This window comes from Ambystoma mexicanum, chromosome 11, assembly GCF_040938575.1.
Source record: "Ambystoma mexicanum isolate Mex_15411 chromosome 11, UKY_AmexF1_1, whole genome shotgun sequence".
NCBI classification, from domain to species: domain Eukaryota; kingdom Metazoa; phylum Chordata; class Amphibia; order Caudata; family Ambystomatidae; genus Ambystoma; species Ambystoma mexicanum.
In genome coordinates, this window is record NC_090934.1 from 1,302,133,979 (window position 1) to 1,302,151,348 (window position 17,370).

The window sequence follows — 17,370 nt, forward strand, 5'->3', positions numbered from 1 at the left end:
ATGCCGGCAATGGCAACTCAGCATTTGACCTGTCTGAGGTCGATAAATGAGTACCCACTTCAGTTGGGTGATATTGTATGTAAATACGTTCTAAATAAAGCGCCTTGGACAAATAACTACATAAACAACTTATCATTATCACTTATACGTTTCTCCTAGCAGAATTATAATTTAAAAAAACACACACATTTACAGAAATACCCTTTCTGTTTACTACTCCTAACAATGGACCTAGTTGGAGTTTGCATAAGGATGAACTGTAAGAACACAATGAAAAGACAACATAGTATAGTAAAAAATCAATACTGGTAACCGTATGTGAACTGCATGTTTCCATTGATCAAAGCTCCCTATGGAAAGTGACCACACACAGAGCTACTCAATCGTGTTTGACTCTTTTACACATGTGTTTCTAAATCAGTTAGTATACGTCGCTATTTTTGTGGCAGTTGTGTCTGACTTGCTAGGATGGACTTCATTGTAAATATGTATTTATATAATATATAAACAACATATTTGTTAATTGCTCTCTAACCATGAGGCAGCACGGTGTTATACAATAAAACATGCAATAATAAAACAATAAAAGATTATCAACACAATTAATATTAAATATAAAAAACACACAGAAAAGGGAAGAAAGTAACACAAAAGGGAAATCAGACATAAATGCCCCCCAAAAAATGATTTACTAATAATGAAACCTACTTACACCTGGTCAGGAAAGGCTAATCTAAACAGATATAGTTTAAAGGCCTTTTTAAAAACCAATAGGGTAGGAACGATCCATCCAAAAAAACGACAAAAAGAGATTTCCAAACATGAGGCGCAGCTTCCGAGAATGCCTGAGCATTTCAGTATTTTCTTTAATTGTATTTATTTTTTAAAAGTTCAACGTTACAACACAACAACTACACAGTGCCACAATAGTACCCTCATACATCAACTTGGGAGCTCTGGGGCCTACCGTACAGCCACATCCTATAACATTCCCATACACTGCCCATTTGCTTGCAGCTCAGAAATACACATATCTTCTATCCCTAAGTTTACAGACAACGATAAGACCCAGTGTCATTTCCTTGATAAAGTCACTGTGAGCCGTCCTCATGTGGAGACCAAGGTATAACATCCCTCTATATCTTTACCCACTCCCCCCATATCATTGATTGCAGCATGGTCCAGTCCCTTTGGTGTATCTCTCTCAGCTAGATATGCTCTTAGTGGGGTCCATATATCCTTAGGTCTACTTCTAGGGGGAAGCTAAGCCATGCATTGCGCCCACATCTTTTCACAGTGGCCATGCATCTCAGACAGTATTTAAACATGGGAGCGGGGCCTCTACTCCATGCTCTGGCTATCAGTGATCGAGTAACCACAGATGCCATGCTTAGTAACCTGTTTTTGAGTTTGCTCTCCCCTTCAAAGACTGCTAGTAACCAGACTAGGGGCGACATGTTCTGGTAGCATATTGCCTATGGCCTCAAAGGTCTGTCTCCATGGTTTACTGACCTGCTCACATTGCCATGCCAATTGTAAAAAATCTGCCTGTGGGGGGGGGCATCTGTCACATTCTGTGGGTCTATTACAATAGTATTTGTGAAGGCGCAGGGGGTATAATACATTTGGTGCAAAAAAGTAAAATAGGTCAGCCTGTATCTACTAAAAATAGAGATCCTCCTTGTCTGCATACAAGCCACCCTCCACTGTTGATCTGTCGTCACCCCGGTCGTTGCAGGAACTGAAAATCAGTAAAAGAGTCATGAGGAAACAAGAGAAAATCTGGCGCTGCTCCAGGACCGCATCTGACCTGGTGCTCCTAAAGGGACTCTGAGCAACCTGCCGACAACTAATCAGCACAGCCCAGGTCTCCTACATCAGAACACCATAGCAGAAGCCGACACCAAAAGCAGAGCCCTCTTCAAAGCAGTCAAGCACTATGTCAACCCACTATCCAACCCTGCCATACCACACTCCATTGAAAGAATCCACCACCATTAACACTTTCTTCATCAACAAAATCAGCAAGATAAGCCAGCACATATGATATGATATATGATATATTTGCACCGCTCCAATTAGCTTCAAGAGGGCCAAAGCCGGAGGTTCCAGCTTCCTATTACCTCCCAAACATTGGAATGCCCTCCCTACGAACATAAGGAATTAGACCTCTCACCTATCATTCCACTAAGCACTCAAAACTAAGCTCCTCAATTGGCTCACCCCACCTCACAAGGCCCCACACAACATCAGGTTACAGGAATCTGGAGGTTTCACGGTGCTCCTCTGTAACAACGGAACCATTGAGACCTCTGTGTTTTCATATTCATTGTAACTTTGCCCACTACTAGTAACCATCAACTGGCTCTTATATGGCTTGCTGTAACCAAAAGCCACAGAGAGGTGAAACTGCCCTTCTCGTGTAACCTTGCTGTGACAGCGCCACGATGCCCATGCACCGCTTTGCACGCTTTATAAATGCAAATTAAATAAATGCTCTATGGTTGGACCATCTTCATCACATTGTGCAATTGACAGCAATGTTGGTAGTGGAGCATCAAGCGGGCATAACCTCCAACCCCACATAAACGGCTCGACTCACTATAAAGGACACACTCTTGATGCCATCTTCAGCTCCCACAACTGGATACACCTAAACATCCCCACCACTATCATCTGGTCCGATCACTTAATTGTTTCTTTCGCCATTCGCTCACCCAACCCGCTTCCCGTACCGAACCTGAACCTCCGAATCTACGCAAATGCTGGAAGAAACTAATAATCCTTCCTGACCTAGCCGACGCACTCCTCCAGTCTCCTCCGCCTACCTGCCTACTCAATAATCAAGTAACCCCCGACGCCTTTGACTCATGGCTCAACACCACGCTAATGCGGCTCACACCCTCTTGCAAACCATCAGCCCACCGTGGCCTTTTCTCTAGATGGTTCACACCTGAATTGAAGACCAGTAAACAACTATATAAATACCTAGAACGCAAATGGCGGAAAGACAAAACTGTCCTGAGCAGATCCACCATGGCCCGACACCTTCATCAGTACAAGGCCGAAATCCGAAAAGCAAAAAAGCCCATTACAAATCCCGAATCTTAAACTGTAAAAACCCCAGCAAAGAACTTCACAAAATCACCACCGAATTCACCAAACCATCATGCACCACCACCGTCCCGACCCCCTCACAATCGCTGCGTGTCTCACTCTCTCTCCACTTTGACACCACAGCTCTCGAAAGAACAAATGCTCTAACCAACAAACTAGCTCTCATACTCCCACCAGGCAACCCACCCTCCATACCGGCCAACCCACCGCCTGCGACCTCTACACAACCAACGTTCGACTCCTTTAGTCCAATATCAGCTGACCAATTTCTCAAACTTCTCTCTGCCCGTAAACCATCTGGCTCTCTGCTGGACCCTTGCCTGGCCACAACCCTCAAAGAAATATTCGCATCTACCTGCACAAGAGAACACGCAAGAACCATCATAAATGACTCCCCCTTGCCTCGGGATCTTTTCCGACGCATTCAAAATGGTTCATGTCAAACCTCTAATAAAAAAACCTTCGCTCAACCCTCTCGAGCCCAAAAACTACTGCCCCATCTCAAACACACGATTCCTTGCCAAACTCATCGACCGAACGGCATACTCCCAACTAACTGCCTCTGTCGAAGCAAACAATCTCCTAGACCCCGCTGAATCAGGTTTCAGAGCCCGACACGGAATTGAAACCACCCTAACCTCAATCTGGGATGACCTTAAAAACACGGCAGACTCAGCAGGATGCGCCGCATTAATCCTTGACCAATCCGCTGCCTTCGACACAATCGATCACTCAGTCCTCCTTGACCGCCTCCACTCCCTAGGAATTTGTGGAACCGCTCTCAAATGGATACCATCCTTCCTCAAAAATAGGAACCAAATAACCCTACTCTCCATCTAATCCTCCCAAGCCCGACCAGTCGACACAGGAGTTCCACAAGGAGCATGCGTATCAGCCCCCTTGTTCAATCTCTACATGGCCACCCTCCCACGAATAATTCCTTCACACAACATCCTGTGCTACAACTATGCTGATGACACTCAACTAATTCTAAAAATCCTGAACTCAAAACCCAACTGCCGACCCGACCTTGCTTCCTGCCTCCTCGACATAGAGCTCTGGACGACCACAAACCACCTCTTGCAAACCCCTCTAAAAACCGAAATCATGTTATGTGGCAACACCAAACCTCTTCCACACCCACTACCCTAGCATTCTGCCATGGGCAACTCACCGACTCCCTCTAATTCAGTGAAAAACCTTGGATGCACCCTAGACTCTGACCTAAAACTCTCGCGCCAAGTCAACAATGTCTCAAAGTCCTGCCATTACCACCTTAAAACTCTTAGACGTATTTTCCCATACCTCTCCTTTCCCAACAGACTCTCTGTGGTCCAATCAATTGTTATATCAAGACTGGACTACACTAACCCACTCTACCTCGGAGTCCACGCTTACCAACTGACTAAACTACAAAGAGCACAAAACGTTGCACCCAAACTGCTACTAGCGCTTGGCCCGAGAGACCACATCTCCCCAGCACTCAGAACTCTGCACTGGCTTCTGGTTACCCAAAGGGTGACCTTCAAAACCTTATGCATTTCTCACCGAGCACTGCATAAAACCGGACCTCAATATCTTCAAGACAAACTAAAACCCTATCAACTTGCACGTACGCTAAGATCAAGCTCAGCCGGTCTCCTAGTCATACCAAAAACAAACTCAGTCAGGTTAGGGGGATCATCATTCTCAGCCTTGGCCCCCACGCTGTGGAGCGCACTCCCACCCCACGGCCGAATCACTGAAGACCTCAATGTCTTTCCGCAAATTACGGAAAACTTGGCCCTTCCCCTAAGACCGACCACAAACTCAAACTAACACAAATTGGATAACAGCATCGCAATGACTTTGCCAAATGCTAGTTATGAGCAGAGTCATAAATAGCAATGCAGCATCATGATCCAAGCGAGAAATCGAATACTAATAACCACTATTGGTTAGCTAAAGGGACAAACAAAATGGCAACAAAAAAAAGAAGAGAAATCCTACAAAGTAGATAAAAAAAATAAGTTGTACGCTAGCAGTAAAGTGGCTGAAATTATTGAAATCGAAGAAATAAATGTAATGGACAAGAGGATCAACGTTGGACATGAAGAATATAGTGGAAAACCAAAAATTCAACTAACCCAAACTACTTGACCTTAAACAACAATAAAACAAATAACAATACAACATCAAGACCCAAGCCAGAATTCGAAAACTAATAATCTCTAATGTAAATTAAAAAGTACATACAGTATAGAATGAATAAAGTAGATCAAAACAGTGAAGTGGATAAAATTTAGACCTTAAATAACAATAAAACAAATAACAACACAACATCAAGACCCAAGCCAGAATTCGAAAACTAATAATCTCTAATGAAAATTAAAAAGTACAAACAGAATAGAATGAATAAAGTAGATCAAAGCAGTGAAGTGGATAAAAGAATAAGTTGTACGAAAGCAGTAAAGCGGTTGAAATAAATGAAATGGATGAAATTATTGCAATGGACGAAAGGAACAAAATGGAAGAAAAGAATAAAGTGAAGAGGATGGTAAGATGATTACAGGAGACAAATTAATGCACAGACAGGTGGCATGGAATGTATGAGTGGATGGTATTAATGGAAACTACAGAATAGACATTTCGAGTACATCTGATGGGGGTAGTGTTTAGGACAGATGGAGAGCACGGAACGGATCGAGTGCGTGCAGCAAGTGACATAGGCTGAACCGATAATGTGTCATGAACCCTCTCGGTTGGCGATGGATGCCGTTGTTACGGCTTCGCCGCCGTTAAACACTGCCACCACGTTGTTCACGTTTCTCTGTTTACGGTCTAGTTTTTCCCTCTGCCCTTTCCTCTCGCCTGCTACCCATGGTTCCTTGCGTTGCAACCGTCTCCTTTCGTTTTCACAGTGAGACGCTTCCAGTGCTTTTCTCTCGCTCGCTTCTTTCCACCCCTTTCGGGGGTTTCCTCTTCTCTTTCTCCTTCCTCTCTGCCTCCCTGGCGGCTCCCCCCTTCCGCCGGTTTCTCTCCGCTTATGCTTCTCGGCGTTTACCTGCCTGATGCCTGTGTTCTTTTCCTCCTTGCCATTTTTTCTCCAGATGAATCTTCGCATTGCTTCCTTGAGGATTCCCGATGCAATTGAATTCTACGACAACTACGGCTATATATCTCATCGCAATTCACGGCCAGCAGTTCTATCGCGACACAGGGTTTTTTTCCGCCTTCTGGCTTTTTCCCCTTACCCGCGTGTACCCGGGACCGGAGCCGAGGTGGTAACTAATTCAGAGTTCCACCACGGCTTCGTCCCGTGTCAGAGCTCGAACAACGAAGAGTAAAAAGGATTACCTTGCCCACCGACACGGCATCAGAGCGTCAGACCCTGAAGACTCAGGTGAGGAGAGTGGTGCATCGGGTGGGAAAGCGGAACATTAGGGAAATACCCCTACGGTAACTTCAAGTCTTACACAAGGTTGAGACATAATGCAGGATGAATAAATGAACTCAGTGGAGCGGATCAAGTCGATGGAGTGGAGGAAGCGCGTAGAATGGATGAGTGCGCTGAGCGGATGAGTGCGCTGAGCGGATGAGTGCACAGAGGGGATGAGTGCGCAGAGCGGATGAGTGTGTAGAGCGGGTGAGTGCGTAGAGCGGAAGAATGCATAGAGTGGAGGAATGCATAGAGCGGAGGAATGCATAAGGCGGATGAGTGCATAGAGCGGATGAGAGCACAGAATGAATGAGGGCATGGAGCGGATGAGAGCATGGAACAGATATAGGTTGTGGTGCGGATGTAGGGTATGAGTGGATAATAGTGTGGTGCGGATGTAGGGTGTGAGTGGATAATAGAGTGGAGCGGATGTAGGATGTTGAGCAGATTTAGGGTGTTGAGTGGATGTTGGGCGTGATGGTGTTGAGCAGATGTAGGATGTTGAGCGGATGTAGGATATGATGGTGTTGACCAGATGTAGGGTGTTGAGCAGATTTAGGGTGTTGAGCAGATGTAGGGTGCAGTGATGTTGAGCCAATGTAGGGTGTTGAGCGGATGTAGGTTATGGTGCGGGTGCGGAGCGGGTGTAGAATGTGGAGCGGATGTAGTGTGCAAAGCAGGTGTAGAGTGCGGAGCGGGTGTAGAGTACAGAGCGGATGTAGTGTGCAAAGCGGGTGTAGAGTGCAGAGCGGGTGTAGAGTGCAGAGTGGGTGTAGAGTGCGGAACGGGTGTAGAGTGTGGAGCAAACAGGTGATGTATGTGGATGGAATGGATGATGTATGTGGCTGGAACAGATGATGTATGTGGATGGAACGGGTGAAGTGGTTGGAGGGAATGGGTGAAGTGGTTGGAGGGAATGGGTGTAGTAAGGAGAAGAAACGGGTGAAGTGGGTGGTAGCAATGGAGGATGGATCTGGAAGAATGGGTGATGTATATGGACGAGACGAGTAATGTATGTGGAAAGTGCATGGAGTATATGGACAAAATGGGTCAAATATACTGAATAGAACGATTGAAGAAGGTGGATGGAACGGGTGATGTGGATGGATCAAATGACAAATGTGGTTGAAACGGAGGAAGTATGAGGTTGAACCGGTGAAGTATGTGAGAGGAACAGATGAGCTGGATGGAGTGGATGAGCTGGATGGAACAGATGAGCTAGATGGAATGGGTGAACTGGGTGGAACGGATGAACTGGGTGGAACGGATGAACTGTGTGGAATGGATGAACTGTGTGGAACAGATGAACTGTGTGGAACGGACGAACTGTGTGGACAGAAAGGGTGAAATAGGTAGATGGAAAGGTTGAAGTATGTGGATTATGTGGATGGAACAGGTGAAGCATGTGGATGGAATGGGTGAAGCATGTGGATGGAATGGGTGAAGCATGTGGATGGAACGGGTGCAGTATGTAGACGGAAAGGGTGAAGTATGTGGATTATGTGGATGGAACCCGCAAAATATGTGGATGGAACGCGCAAAGTATGTGGCTGGAACGCACAAAGTATGTGGATGGAACGCACGAAGCATGTGCATGGAGCACGCGAAGCATGTGGATCGAACGGATGATGTATGTGGCTGGAACGGATGATGTATGTGGATGGAACGGGTGAAGTGGTTGGAGGGAACGGGTGGAGTGGTTGGAGGGAACGGGTGTAGTAAGGCGAAGAAATGGGTGAGGTGGGTGGTAGCAATGGAGGATGGATCTGGAAGAATGGGTGATGTATATGGACGAGACGAGTAATGTATGTGGAAAGCGTGCGGAGTATATGGACAAAATGGGTCAAATATACTGAATAGAACGATTGAAGTAGGTGGATGGAACGGGTGATGTGGATGGATCAAATGACAAATGTGGTTCAAACGGAGGAAGTATGAGGTTGAACCAGTGAAGTATGTGAGAGGAACGATGAGCTGGATGGAGCGGATGAGCTGGATGGACGGATGAGCTGGATGGAACGGATGAACTGGGTGGAACGGATGAACTGGGTGGAACGGATGAACTGGGTGGATCGGATGAACTGTGTGGAATGGATGAACTGTGTGGAACAGATGAACTGTGTGGAATGGATGAACTGTGTGGGTGTTAAGGGTGAAGTATGTAGATGGAAAGGTTGAAGTATGTGGATTATGTAGATGGAACAGGTGAAGAATGTGGATGGAATGGATGAAGCATGTGGATGGAATGGGTGAAGCATGTGGATGGAACGGGTGAAGTATGTAGACGGAAAGGGTGAAGTATGTGGATTATGTGGATGGAACGCGCAAAATATGTGGATGGAACACGCAAAGTATGTGGATGGAACATGCAAAGTATGTGGATGGAATGTGCAAAGCATGTGGATGGAACACGCAAAGCATGTGGATGGAACGCGCGAAGCATGTGGATGGAACGGGTGAAGCATGTGGATGGAACGGGTGAAATATGTGGAAAGAACTGGTGAATTATGTAAACAGAAAGGGTGAAGTATGTGGATTATGTGGATGGAACGCGTGAAGTATGTGGATGGAATGAGTGAAGCATGTGGATGGAACAGGTGAAGTATGTAGAGGGAAAGGGTGAAGTATGTGGATTATGTGGATGGAACGCATGAAGTATGTGGATGGAACGGGTGGAGCATGTGGATGGATCGGGTGGAGCTTGTGGATGGATCGGGTGAAGTATGTGGATGGATCGGGTGAAGTATGTGGATGGATCGGGTGAAGTATGTGGATGGAACGGGTGAAGTACGTGGATGGAACGGGTAAAGTTTGTGGATGGAACAGGTGAATTTTGTGGATGAACGTGTGAAGTATGTGGATGGAACGGACAAACTGATGTAGAATAGGTATGGTGCATGGAACGGGTGAAAAGGTAGAACGGATGAAGTAGGTGGATGAACGGGTGATGTGTTTGGAACCGGTGAAGTGGGAGGAACGGGTGAAGTGGATTGAACGTGTGAAATGGCGGAACCAGTTAAGTGGATGGAACGTGTGAAGATGACTTATGTGGATGGAGGATGCATGGAGAAAGGATAACGTGGGTAGAATGAATGAAAGGAGCAGTGCAGAAAATGCTTGGAGTGTATACTAGGGGTTGAAGTGCATGAACGGATGCGAGTGTATGGAACGGATGCGAGTGCATGGAACGGATGTGAGTGCATGGAACGGACTGGACCTCATGGAACGGAGTGACTTACATGGAATGATTTGGGGGGCATGAAACGCTTGAAAGAGCATTGAAAGGAACGGTTTCGAGTACATGAAACGGTCATAATTTATGGAAAATTCAGAGTGCATTGAACGGATTGAGCACATGGAAATACTGGAGTGGGCTCGATCTCAAGCACCTAAAATAAACCACCATATTCACTTCTCCACGCTTACTCTCCTCTTTACACCACCACTCAAATAGAACACAGAGATACTATGACACCATTCGGTGTAGCTGTTCTCATACCATCATTGCCTCATACTCCCCATCACCCTGACTAAAAACTGCTGGTTATACACCCTCCAGCCTAGGCGTCCTCCTCAGGCCTAATGCAGCCAAAATCGGTCTGGATTACAACCTGCCAGAATGAACACATACTCTTGATCTCTCAACATCCACACCTACTGCTAAGAAGCAGCTACCACAAGAATGCCACACCAGCTGCACACATATCCGGTGCTCACATGCACCTTTTGTCTCTCTCTCTCTCTATTCTCTCTACTGACCTGAACTTCGGTTCCCGAGGGCGTTCAACCTACCAGTGCCTTGAGACCATACCAATGGTACTTAAGGCGCTATATAAATGCAAAGTAACATAACATAACATATGATATGGCCTTTATAACGCGCCTACTCACAAGTGTTTCAAGGCGCGACGAGGAAAGGAAGGGGGAACAAGGGAAAACAGACAACGATCCTACTAGGCCAGGTGTCATTCAGATCGCGCAAGTGCATGGGAAGGGGGAAAGGGGAAAGTGCAGTACATGGGATCATAGAATAAATAAATAAATAAATAAAACGGCCAGCAGGTGGCAAGTGCAAGGTAAGTGCAGACATAGGTGCTGGTAGGGGGACTGTGGGGATACAGAAAGCAGTCCCCAGGTGCAGGGGTTGCCAGGGAGGCAGTGCAGGTGGGCAACTGGCGGGGCCTGGGCCCGGGATAAGAAGGGTGGGCAGGTAACCAGTGCAGTTTCTGTCAAGAATTCAGCAGGGGAGCGGGGGAAAGAAAGCAGAAGCAAAGAGGAAGGTTTTGAGATGCTTCCGGAACCGGAGATGGTTCTCCTCAAGTTTCAGGGAGGCAGGAAAGCTGTTCCAGAGGGAGGCCCCTGCGGAAGAGAGAAATCTACCACCCACTCGTTGGTTGGAGAAGCAACTGACCCTGAGGGAGTTGGAGGCGGATGAGCGAAGAGCTCGAGAGGGAAGATATTTAGGAAGAGAGAGTTGAAGGTATTTCGGCCCCAGCCCCCAGAAGGCCTTGTGGACAATGCAGAGGGTTTTGAACTTAATCCTTGCAGCCACTGGGAGCCAGTGAAGAGATTTCAGTCCTGGAGAGATACGATCCCTGAGCTTGAGGCCAAGGACAAGTCTTGCAGTCCTGTTCTGGATAAGTTGCAGAGGGCCGAGAGTAGAGGCACGCAGATTTAGATAGAGGCTGTTACAATAGTCTAGCCTAGAGAGAACCAGGGCTCTGGAGACAGTGAGCTGCTGGTGGAAGGAGAGGAAAGGAAGAATACCTCTGAGGAGGTGCAGCTGGTAGTGTGACTTCTTAGAGACGTCAGCCATGTGAGGAGAGAAGGAGAGTGTGGAGTCGAAGATGACCCCAAGGTTTTTGGCCTTGCAGGTGGGAGCAGGAAGAGGGCCAAGAGAGGCCGGCCAGAGAGCTGCAGGGAAGGAGGGAGTAGGTGTGCCAATGAGTAGAATCTCAGTCTTACTGGCATTAAGGCGGCGGTCATTGGCAGCACACCACTCCTGGATGGCAGACAGACAGTCAGAGATGAGGGAAGGAGAGGAGGAGGCCGAGGGTAGCCTGAAAATGAGCTGGGTATCATCTGCATAGCACTGAAAGTTGGGGCAGAGAGAGGCGATGAGGTGGGCAAGGAGTGCCAGGTATTGGTTGAACAGCCAGGGAGAGAGGTTAGATCCCTGGGGGACACCACAGGTAGAGAAAAAGATAGCGGAGAGGTAGGACCCAAGTTGGACCTGGTAGGGTCAGTCGGAGAGGAAAGAAGTCAGCCACGCCAGAGCCTGACCAGTGATACCCAAGTTATCATGGAGACGGTTGAGCAGGATGGCATGGTTGACAGTGCCAAAGGCAGAAGAGAGATCAAGCAAGATGAGAACGCAAGGGGTGTTGGAATCAAGATTGGAGAGCAGGTCTTCACGGATGTTCAGGAGAGCAGTTTCCATGCTACTGCCAGCTCTGAGGCCAGACTGATGGTCATGAAGACAGCCAACAGATTCAGTGTGGAGATTAAGCTGGGATATGGCAAGTTTCTCCAGGAGCTTACCCAGGAAGGGAGTGATGGAGATTGGGCGTTAGTTAGCTGGGCAGGAGGGGTCGGCAGAGGGTTTCTTAAGAAGAGGGTGCACAAGGGAGTGCTTCAGGGGGGATGGGAAGACTCCAGTGGCGAAGGGGTGATTGCAGAAATCAGCCAGGGCAGGAGCCAGGGAGTCGATGTGGTCCTTGATAGTTTTGTAAGAACAGGGGTGAACCTGTTTCGACGAGACTTTCATAGATCGGACTTGTCTAGAAACCTCATCTGCAGAGAAAAGGGGAAAGGCAGAGAATGAGGGAGAGGGGTGGCTGCCGAAGGCCCAGAGGGAGAGCAGGAAATGAAAGGAGGGGGCGATAGGAGGAGAGTGAGGACAGGATGTCCTGAGTTTTAGAAATGAAGTGAGAAGCCAGTGCCGTGCAGAGACACTAGCTCTGCAGCCACAGACCCACCTCACTTCCCTCTCACAAAATCTCCACACCCTAGACACCATTCAAGACACTCTCTCCAGAGGACCTAGTAAAAAAACTGGGTTCCCTCAAAGCCACATTGTACACAGATAACATCCTCCCGCCATCCTCAAGACCCTCCCCGCAGAAGCTCTCCTTCCCTACCTGGAGATCGTCAACAGCTCCCTAACTCAAGGCACCTTCCCTTGACCCTAAAGACAAGACACATCCTCCCTTTACTAAGAAAACCCACTCTAGATCCCGACAACTAGGTAACTATCGGTCCATCACCCACATTTCCTTCCTAGATAAGATCATCGAGAAAGTGATAGCTGTGCAACTGCGGGAACACATCGACACCAACAATCTCCTCTAAACCTACTAATCCGGGTTCGACCCAGATGAAGCATGGAGAAGGCAACCATACAGGTGATCCACAATGCCCTTAGCAACCTTGATGACGGCCACCCCTGCCCCCCGTTCTACTCGACCTCTCAGCCGCTTTCGACACAGGCACTCATGGACACCTTTCATCAGGGCATGGGGATCAGTGACCTTGTCCTACGCTAGTTCAAGTCCCACCTGCCAACCACCAGCAGTATGTTCAGATGGACTTCTCTAGATTGCCAATGCTACCTGTCACCTGTGGAGTCCTGCAGGATTCCATCCTCTCCCCAATGATCTGCAATCTATACCTGAAGCTGCTAGGAGCCCTTCTAACCACCCACAACATCCACATCCACTAATACGCTAATGACACACTGTTAAACCTAAAGATTGACTACATCAATGACATCCACAGGCTAAAAACCTGCCTCTAATCCATATTTGAAGCTCAACCCCTCAAAGACGAATTCCTACTCCTCACCAACAACACCAAGTACCCAGACATACAGACTTGGCTATTAACCATAAACCCTTAGGGCTTCACACCTGAGCTCACCTCCTGTGCCAAGTCCCTTGTGTTCCACATTGACAAACACCTCTCCTTCAAGACACACATAGCCAAGAAATCTCAGACAGCTTAGTACCAGCTCTCCCTCTGCAGAAAGCCAAGCCCTTCCTCCCTCTGGACAGCTTTAGATCCACCGTTCAAGCACTGGTTCGATCTCACATTGTTGCGGGCATTGCTCTCCTTGAAAGCCTCCCGCCATCCTCCCTTTTGCCTGTGTGAGCCGCATGCCTCATCTATAAGGCAGTCACCCTCAAGTTACCCAGCTACCTTGCGAGAAACTCAGCCTCTCCGGCAGACAGCTCACCATCAGAAGCCAGGACATGTGCAGACTTGAAATCCGCCCTTGCAGAAAGGAAACAATCAGAAAACAAGCCTTCTCTGCCCACGCCCCAAGAATATGGAACCTCCTCCCCGTCAGCATCAGTCTCACCCCCATGCCCCTACAATTCAGAAAATAACTCAAGACCCACCTCTTCAAGGAGTCTCTCCTCAACACGTAGGCATCACGTCACCAGCGTGCCACCGGACTCGCTAGATGCCGCCCGCCACTCTGTGATGCATTTCTACTGTTGTATGCCTCTTGTAAAGCTCTACGTTGTGTATTGTTGTATACCTCTGTAAAGCGCTCCATTGTTTCTCGAAGCTAGGCCTGTGCTGAATAAATACCATAATAATAGTAATAATAATAATATGTTATTACCATTTCGATTAGATGTCCAAACTCTGCCTAGCCTTATCCTCTGTGTTTACATTTAGCGTTTTAATTATCCTCTATAGGGAAGAAACTAGTTTTGTGTACCTGGGTGGTTCTATGATAAATTGCGCTATGGTAGAACAATTGTTTCTCACGGCACGCTTGGTCAGTATGTTTTTATGGCGTGCTTAAGTCTGTAGTATATGAGTGTGGTTACCACATTACATGCCCCTCGTTCTCTCAGTTGTTCCAGCATTAGCAGCTGTGCTTCACAAAATAAGTCCTACATGGTGTGAATTCCCAGACACTCAATGTGTACCCTGAATATCCTCCCATATGTCGCCTCTATCCTGCGCATGCTATAGATAGACAAACTGGGACTATAGGCATTCCTCGCCTGTAGCTTTCTCCACCTTGTCCCACACTAGACATGTTATATCAACAGACTAAACCTCTTTATGGGCATTCTGGTGCTTGCCCCACAACACAGATTTCAGATCATGAGGGTATGTCGTAGCTCTCTCGGTCCCCACATGCGGCAGCTCTATCACCTTGGCCCACCATCATGTGACTTATTGTATCTGTGAAGCCAAGTAAAATACAGACATGGCCGGGTAATCTAACCACCCCCCTTTCATATGGTTTAGTTAAGTCCTCATTTGGAATTTTAACTTGCTTATCCGCCTACGCCTATCTAATCACTGGGGTTTTGGCCTGCTCCCAGCATGCTGCTGGTGGTTCAGTCGGTACATTATTAAAAATATACAGACATTTGGGCACTACTATCATCTTCGCAAACAAGAGCCTATCCGCCTGTGAGATATGGGAGGTATGTCATGCAACAGCCTTACTTTCCAGTTTCTCAAGAGTTTTAACATTGTCTTCCAAATACAGGATGGGGATATCAGTAGTATCAACTATACCCAAGTATCTAATACCTTGTGGACACCACTTAAAGTCAGCCACTATATCTTCTTGTGTTACTACAGGAGTGAAGGACCATGGGCCTCATTATGAGTTTGCCGGTCTAGGTCGGACCTGGCAGGTAGAAAGGCACCTGCGAGCACAGCATGTTGGATGCCCAGGCACCGTTACTAACGGTGCCTGGGCATCCGACCTCACTATTCCCATTCAGCCCTATGGGCCCGAATGGGAATGGGAAGCATCTTTTTTCCGGGCGCCCGCGAACGGGCAATTACCAACTCCGGCGGGGCCGGAATGCCCCGGTTATTGCCCATTCACGTGCTCTGGAAAATATTGCAAGTTTGGCGGCAGCCTGCCGGTTTTACCTGCAATGCTACCGCCAAACTTGTACTGAGGCCGAATATCTCCATTTTATTCCAGTTAGTTTTCAACCCTGATAGTGTACCGAACTTCTGTATATCCTGAACTATGACCAGTAAGTTTCGCTAAGGGTTTTTTTTGTAGAGCAGCATATCATCTGCATAGAACAAAACAATGCTTATCTGAGAATGTATCTTACTCTCTATTGATCTATGATTCTCCCTAATGTAACAGGCCAGCGGCGGGTATTTGAGCACTTGACCGGCTTTTAGCGATGTCAAGCCTCGTTAACACAACGCTCCTGGTAATTCTTCTATATCCAGGAATGTGCAACATATTTGGCAGATACAAAAGAGTACCCAGGACAAGGGCCTTGAGTGTGAGGCAGCCTATTTTAATCTGAATGTGAAAACGTAAAGGTAGACAGTGTCGGAGAAACCGCCCTCACGCCTCAATTTCGGGTAATGGCAAACAGAGGCCTTTTATTCATTGGCTTGCAAGTCAAGGAAAAAGACATTCTGCATCTAACCGAGACCCCACCTAGCTGACCTGACCCACCCTCCCGACCCTTTACCGTTACATGTCATTGGTCGCCAGACTAGGGAAAAGTCGAGAACACTGCTGCTAGGTCTTCCGGAACACTCATCCCGCCTCCCGCCAAAACAATGCCCCATTCATTGATGGTATACTCCTTCATTATTGTCCATTACCAGATAAGGTGTGTGTTGACACTTTATGGTCAATTGGATCCCAGGCAAGGGGTGTAACTTTTCACCCTCAATCATCGTTTCCAACCTCTCCTCCTCTTCCAAGAGGCATTGATCCTCCACTCCCATGACAGGTTACAGTGGCTATGAACACCTTATTGTCCTATTTGACCCGAAACAATTCCCAATAAACAAGGCTAGTCAGAGATCTGCAGTCCCTGATCGTTATGTGAATGCGCGAATAAGTCCATAGTTCGAACAAGCATTGCCAGTGCCAAAAAACAGATTGTGGTGGCCTAATATAGTCTTCAAAAAAGGCAAATATTAAGGGCTGTGGTAAAATGACATCACTGTCAGGGGTGGAAAGACGGGCTAATTATATTCATTTTTTTTATTAAGGTTCTCCTTAAAGAAATACATCCTGTCCCTACTTCGCAACTCAAACTTCAGTTATGTATTGATCTGCTTTCACACCAGTGAATAGGAACCAAAATAGAAGTGATGTGATCAAATTTGCAAGCACTCACCACTAACTAAACATCAGAGTGCGGCCCTGCTTTTAAAGAAACAAATGCACGTGCTGTAAGTCCAGGAAAAAGAGACGTTTTCACGATCCGCTCTCCAAATAATTCAGGCTTGCGCTCCAGAATGAAAATTCGATAGAAGAAAATCCTTTCTACGTCTTCGTAGTGATATTACAAAAAAAGCAAGCCTGAGATGATTTTGAGATGGGCCAGGCAGAAATGCAAAGATAAATCTAAAATAAATTCAAAGAATAAACCAAAGAAACAAGTGTCGTAGTGGTGCCAAGCGGGAGAAAGAAAGTGGAAAGAAATGAACAGAAAGGCAGTCCTTGATGGATGAAGTTTAAGGGAGTTAGCAGACGTCTAGTCCTCTGTGGCTCCAATGGAAGTCTTTCTGGGGGTAGACACCTGGTAAAGATGACGCTGTAAGATCTAACTGTGTGTCGTCAGACTATTGGTGGATGGCAAGGCCTGATCCCTCAACCGAAGCTCCCAGGAGGTCCAAGCAAATTTCAAAAGTAATGGGTGACGGTACCAACTCTTGTGGCACACCACATGAGACGGTGAGGGGCTGTGACCTGGAGGGGCCCACCTGGGAAAACCGTGAATGACTATGGTCAAGAAGAAGGAAGGCCACGCCAGGCCAAGATGTTTAAAAGTACCCCATGGTCAACGGCAGAGGCGTTGCTAGGTCGG